Source organism: Camelus bactrianus, chromosome 10 (assembly GCF_048773025.1).
Source record: "Camelus bactrianus isolate YW-2024 breed Bactrian camel chromosome 10, ASM4877302v1, whole genome shotgun sequence".
NCBI classification, from domain to species: Eukaryota; Metazoa; Chordata; class Mammalia; order Artiodactyla; family Camelidae; genus Camelus; species Camelus bactrianus.
This window is the reverse complement of record NC_133548.1, coordinates 44,283,614-44,291,337: the sequence shown is the minus strand read 5'-3', so window position 1 is coordinate 44,291,337 and position 7,724 is coordinate 44,283,614.

The window sequence follows — 7,724 nt, the reverse complement described above, 5'->3', positions numbered from 1 at the left end:
TTTTTACATTTCATCAGGGAACATGTGTATACTGAGCTCTGAGAGTAAAACAGTAAACGTACGTGCTGCTGTTTAGTTGGTGCTCCCAGTAAGTGGGTCACAGAAGTAAACAGACAATTATAAAATTAAAACATCACTGGGAGGTGCATATAGCTCAGTGGCAGAGCATGTGCTCAGCATGCATGAGGTCCTTACATGCTCAATCCCCAGTACCTCCACTAAACTAAAAAAACAAGCAAGCAAATAAAAATCATTCAGTGTCTTTATTCTATTTTAATGCCACCGCTTGATAATTGGTATCATGGGAATATTTAACCAGCCTTCACCTCCTGCAAGTTTGTCTTTGGCAACTCTTTTTATCCATCCCTTAGTGTTAGTTCCCATTCCCACTGCCGTTGCCATTGGCTTGTTACTTATTCCTCTTTTTGACTCCCCCTTCTGTTGACGTATTCTTTCACTTCATCAGTGAATATTTACACACTGAATCCTGAAGGTACAACAATGAACAAGGTGCTGCCCCTTCTAGGAGCTTCCAGCTCCTTGGGTGATAAGGACAAATAAGTAAACGGCCACAGAGCAAACAGTCCCATGCAAGGCGCTTTACTATAATGACTGCACACTTTGATAAGTGTTGTCAGAGAACTGTTCAACCAGTCTCTAAGTCCTGCTAATTCATCCTTGACAAAATCCTTCCACATATTTAGCTTCAGTTCCCATTTACATTACCGCTGCCGTTGGCCTAGCCAGGTCTTTATTCCTGAATTATTACTCAGTGAGCCTCCTCACTGTCCTCATGGCTTCCGTTGTTGCTTCCCAGCCCTCCTTTACACTCTCTGCTAAGTACTGGATTTACAGAGTCCCTACCCTCAGGGGTATTATAGCCCAATTAAAAGAGGATTAAACAAAGAATTCACAAACAAATATATAATTATACAATGCTACCATTGTTATGAAATAAAAGAATAAAATTCTCTGAAGAAGAATAAATTGGAGTCCTAATGGAAGAGGGCCAGGGAACTCCTTTTCAAGGAAGTAACAGCAGAAAATCAGAAAGTGGTATCAGAAAATTGAGTAGGAGTTAACCAGGTGAAAATTAGGAGGAAAAGCACTAGAAACAAATAGATTTACCTACGCAAAGACCCTAATGCAGGGAAGAGTTTAGTGAGTTAGAGGAAAAGAAAGAAGCCAATCTGACAAACCTTGCAGAAACAGCGCTGGTAGCAGTAATCAAAGTGATGTTGCCGTCACAGAGTCAACCGGAATGCCTCTTCCCCTCCCTGATGGAAACTTTCAAGTTCAGGTCAAACAGTATCTTGATGAAACCTGCCTTATATGACATTCACCAGTGCTTGGCATGTGTTCTGTACTTAATGTCATTTTCTTTTGACAACAGGTATTGGGACATGGAGTAACTTTAGTGTCTTTCTCTAAGTCATAAAGCTAGAAATTAATAGGGGAGGAACCAGAATGAAAATGTTAAGCATCTTTTATTTTTATTAAAAATTTAATAAATGTACATGATAAAGTTAAGTACAAAATAATATAGAATCAAAAGATTTCCCTCTCAGGGTTGACCTCTGTGCTTCCCCACTTTCCTGCACTGAAAGCAACAAACTATTTATCAATTCTTTGTGTGTCTTTCCAGAAACGTACTATTTACATATTTTATATGTATGTGTGTAATATGTATTTCTATAAAATATATGTAATTTGTGTGATGTGTACGTAATGTCCTTCGCCCTGATTTTTTTCAAATAATAGTTTATCTTGGAGCTTATTCCACATTAATATAATATATTCACAGTTACATAGTTTACAGTGTAAAATCGATAATTTTTCATCAGTGCCCTATTGATGGATTAAGATAACTTGCACATTATTTTACTATTAAAATTGTGTTATAGTAAGAAACAGTTATGATCTTTTCTGTATGACTCAAAGCCTGAATCAAGCTCTGATACAAGCTCTATCTTGTACTGCTCACTCAGCTTTTCAAAAGCCAGTAGCCTCAAATTTACTTGATCAACCTTTGGAAAAGGGCTTACATCTTCAACTTATCTTGTGCAACGTTCTTAATAATGGCTAGTGTAGTATTAGCAAAAAGAAAAAAGTATTCTATATTAAAAGAAGTCTATGTCCTGTTTCTTCCATCCCGGATTTTGTGTACAGCAACCACTTGGTCTTAAGTGCTTAACTGTGTATTTGCTCAATGCTGGGCTTCCCACCTCCAAATGGACGATTCATGAGCAAGGGGCTTGTTCTGTTTGCTTCTCTTTCCCAGGGTCTAGAAGGATGCCTGGCATGTAGTAATCACTCAATACTTGTTGAGGAACAATTACTGCCTATTGGGAAGGTTACTGTAACATGATACCCATGATACATTGATAAATATACTGTAATAGAATACATTAACATCAGTGTTAATGTATCCCATCTCATCATACCAACTCTGTAATATAAGCATATTATCTTTGTCTAAGCAATGTGGAAGCTAAAACTCCATATTGTTTAATAAAATTGCTAAGCATCACAAACCACAGAGTTTTAGTGCTGGGATTAAATTTAGGTCACTCAGAATCCAAAAATTTTGTGCTTTTCTCTGCACAGTACAGCATTCCTAGAGTGTGGTTTTCCTTTCTTGAACTTCATCCTATTGGCCTCTGACATCCCTTAGGGTCCCAAAGGACAGTGGAGTCAGGAAAGGTCAGATAGCCTTGAGGGAGGGAAGGAAGAAGAGCTAAGGTGAGCCCAGAAACACCTGGGGGAAAATAGAGGTGCCAGCCCTTCACCTGGCCCTGAGGACAAAAGACACAGCTGGGAAGAAATCTCCTCAGTCAGGACGGGGAGCTTGGCCAGCCCTCTAGTGTGCTCACTCACGCCTGACACAGAGGAGGCAGCAGTGACCTGGCTTCAGGTCCAGCCACTAATGGCTCATCCAGGGCAGGGAGTAAGACCTCCCTGGTTCCTCTTCTGGGTCTGCTGACAACAGAGCCAGAGTTCTTCAGACACTCCAGGGCGTGCGTGAAGCACAGCTACCAGGCAGAGCTGAACAAGGCACATCTCCCTCCTGGGCACAGGTAAGGTTCTATCAAGGGCTGAATCAACCAGGGGTCCCTCTCCAGGTTCAGTTGCTCAACTGGACAAGGTTTGGCAGGATTTGGTGGGACACCTAATCCTATTCCTCTGTCCACCCTGAGAAGATCTCATCAGATCCTCACCTCGCTAGGATTTAGTCTCCAATTTCTTTTTCATAAGTGAGATCTGAGGCCAAAGAAGATTGAGATTACCCAGGTTTTTTTTTTTTTTCCTCCCGTTTTTGACTCTAAAGCTTTCTGCGTCAGAAAAATTCTAGTCCCTGCCGCTTTGACAGTGCATATACTTCCTCCAAGTCTTGACTTTCCTCTAATTATCTCAGGGAAGGTTTGCCTCAGTGGAACATTCACGAGGTAGAACACATCAAGTACACTATTTCTTTAGGACAATTCTGTGGGTGCGGAAGACCCAGAAGAGTGGGTTCCTACTCCCGGCACAGCAGGCGTGATTAGCAGTGTAATGTTCCTGTGGAAGGTATAGAGAAACTAGCAGGGAGCCTGTGGGCCTGCCATGGACTATCAGGTTCTGCAGTGTCTCCCACCCTCAAGTCAGGCTGCCATCTCTTCTTCCCCAGTAAACCCAACTGGACCTTTCATGTCTCCTCCCTCCTCTTTCCTAATCCTTCTCCACCAGAACCACCCCTAATCCTTTGTCATGAAATGAAGCTTCTAGTGAAAGGTGTTTTTAGTCGAACGTGAGTAGACATGAAATCCAGTGGAAACTCCAGGAATGATGAAATTTCTGAAATTCTTGTATTCCTTTTCCACTCATTTACTATAAATAACTTAATCTGGATATGCATTGGGCGTATTCCTGTAAATAATACGCAGTTCCTGGTCTGAAGAAATTTGCAAATTAAACTGGGAAATTTAGGTATCAATAGATAATTAAAATACAAATGATTAAGTTTTTGTAAAAGCACTCAGGAATAACACTATCTGGAAGTAGTTCAGGAAAAACATATCTGAACTTTGAAAATGAGAAGGAAGAAATTACACAGAAAGAGGAGGAGGCATGTGCAACCAAAGGTGATGTTATGTGCAAAGATATAGAGCAGGGATTGGCAGACTACCACGCATGGGTGAAATACAGCCAGCCTCTTGGTTTTTATGGCTCATGGGCTAAAAATGACTTTTACATTTAAAAAATGGTTTAAAAAGTCAAAAGAAGAAGAATAGTTTATGGCACTTGAAAATTATATGAAATTCAAATTTTGATGTCTGTCAGTAAAATTAATTGCAATGCAGACATGCTCATTTGTTTATTGTATATATTTATATACCTAATTGTTCGTATACCTATATTAACACTATAGATTTGGCATTTTGCATGTGGGTATTTGTTTGGATGTTGAGTAGTTGCAACAGAGCTCATGTGGTCCGCAAAGCCTAAAATATTTTATATCTGGCCTCTTATAGAAGTTTGCCAACCTCTGTATAGAATCATGAAGGGAAGCAATTCATTCACTAAGTAGTAAGAAACTAATGATGAGGGACAAAAGTTGATACCTAAAATATTTTCTGTGTTCAAAACCCAAGTGGCGCTTTTATGTATTTTTTCTCATCGTGGTTCTAAGTGCAGGTCTGCATCATCCTGCTATGCAGACAATTTATTAAATTCCTTAACTATTAAATAACTTAAGCTCTCCAAACTTCAGTTTGCCATTAGCAAAAATACGGGAAGGATTATAATAGTAGCATCAAAATCAGACTGTTGTTGTGAGAAGAGTATGAAAAAAATAAAAGTAAAATACATAGCATAATTTTATTATGTATTCAGCAAACACTACCAACATGCAGTCATCATTTTCATTTTCATCATTACTGCCTTCATTGCTGCTGTATAACAAACGTAGCTCACTGTAGGCTGTTTGGAAAACCAGAAAATGAAATTTCCCCACCACTTAAAGGTGATCATCGCTAAAATTTTGTACATTCCCTGTCTTTTTTCCCCCTACGCAGATATTTATAAATTTGGAATCTTATATGTACACCTATATATTCTTGAGTTTTTTAAATATAATATTTCTTTGTGAGTATTATTCAATAGCAATAAATGTTCTTCAAAACTGACTGAACATAATTACATGATATTTTCTGAGGTGCCCGTGCCATGATCGACCTCATCAGTTATGGACGAGTGGTTGGTTGATTGCAGTCCTGACACTATTTATCTTTAAATACAACACAACATATTTATATGTGAAATCACTGTCTATGGCTCTACTGGCTTAGACTAGAAATCCTGAGGAAGTTCTTGAAACAAAGTATATGAACACTTTAAGAGACTTCATACAAATTTTCTAAATTGCTTTTCAGAAAAAAAATACTAATTTACAGCCCAAATCAAAGATATTATCTATCATACCACCCCCATATTAGCACTGAACATTTTGATTATTTTTGCCTTTCTAAGTTTGATACACAAAATTGAATTTTTGTGTTATTTATTTATTTGTCTGATTTTTACTTCTTTTTTTACTGCTAGGAAAATTGAGTAATTTTATATGTATATTCCTTTATGGTACTTTTGATAAATTGAATCTTGGTGCCCTCTGTTTTTTTGGGTCGGGGAGAGATACAATGCTTGTTCTTAATGATTCATGGGCCCTCTTTACAAGTCAATTAGGCAAACATTTTTTATTATTTGTTGAATTACTACAAAATTATTCCAAGTTTATCATTTATATTTAAAATTTTATAAGCTGTTTTGATTTGCATAATTATTTTATTCTTAATAGAATGTTTGTTTATCTGAATACAGAGAATACATCAAGGTGAATAATGTAGAACAGGTGAAACACAGGAAAAGCTTAAAACACTTATAATCACAGCACTGAGATTTTAACATTTAAATAATACAATTGTAGTTTTCCATGTATGGATATAATTTCATATTTTAAAATGAAGATCTTGGCATTGAACATACTATTTTGTAACATACTCCATCCACTTAGATAAATATGTTGAATATCTCACCGTGCTATTAAATGTTCTTTTCTAGCATAATTCTAAATTATGGCACAGAATTCCATAGTGGAACTATAATACAATTTATTTAAACAATTTGCTATTTTTGTTCTTTTGTTCATTTGTTTACAACTACATTATCTTAAATAAGACTGAGAAAAGCATTCAAGTAAAATGCAGTTTGCATCCAAACAATGTAAAAATTGTAAATACAGTGCTGCTAGTTCAAAGTGTCTTTGATATATATTGTGAAATCAACTTATCATTTTGACCTATCCTGTTTATTTCCCTTAACTTTTATCATAACTGAGGACTACAATTTTAAAAAAATCTTATTTTTAATTTGCATTCATTTTCTGGTTACTTTGAACATTTCCCCATATTTTATAGCTATTATAATTTTAAATGTATGATTATATTCTTTGCATAATTTTTGGTTTCTTTCTCCAATGTCTTTTTTTTAATCAATTTTTTTGTTGTGTAAGACCGCTTAGCGTGAGAATCCTTAACGAATGTTTAAGTACACAATACAGCTTGTTAACTGCAGGCACAATGTTGTGCAGCAGATTTCTAAAAGTTATTCACCATGCAAAACTGAAACTTTGTACCCTTCAAACAGCAAGTCCTTGTTTCTCCCTCCCACCCCCCGACTCCCCCCTAGCCCCTTGATATCACCATACTGCTCCCCATTTCTGAGTTTGACTATTTTATGTACCTTGTATAAGTGGAATCATGCAGCATTTGTCCTTCTGTGTCTGGCTTATTTCATTTAGCAGAATGTCTTCCAGGTTCATCCATCATATTTTATCTTTTAAAATCAAGATGAAGCTCACACATTACTAGAAAACTATCAGTTTGTTTTAAGTAGCACACATTTATTATTATTATAGTATTCTTATAATTTTAAAAATTTCATTGTTTCCAAGGATATTTTCCATTTCTTATTCCTAAAATTGCATATTATTGTTTTCTTCAGACATTTCTTTATTAGATTCTGCGACTATTTATCTCCACTTTTTAAGTTTTCAAAGGACTGACTTTTAAATATAGTTATCAATTTTATAATTTTAAAATTTATTTTTGCTTTTAGTTGTATTTTTTCCTTGCTGTGTCTGTTTTCTTTTCTAAGTTGATTTGAAAACCAAGTTAATTTATTTTCATTATTTTTTTATGTGATAATAATAAAAGTCTTAATTCTCCCCTCAAATTTTTTAAGCCTCAGTCTACTGTGTTTTTTCATATGTGTTATCAGCAGAAGTCTATTGGGCATATGAGTTTTTTCTCCCAACTTTATTGAGATATAACTGACATTTAATATTGTGTAAGTTTGAGGTGTACAATGTGATGATTTGATACACATATACGTTGCAAAATAATTGCCACAAAAAAAAGTTAGTTAACACATCCATCACCTCACATAACTACCTTTTGTGTGTGCATATATGGAGAACACTTAAGATCTACTCTCTTTTAGCAACTAGCAAGTATATAATACAATATGTTTAATTATAGTCACCACTGCTGTATATTAGAGCCCCAGAACTTACTCATCCTATTACTGGAAGTTCGTAGATCTTGACCAACATTTCCCCCTTTCCCCTAGCCCCCAGTCCCTGGCAGTCATCATTCTACTCTCTGTTTCTTTGAGTTCAGCTTTCTTAG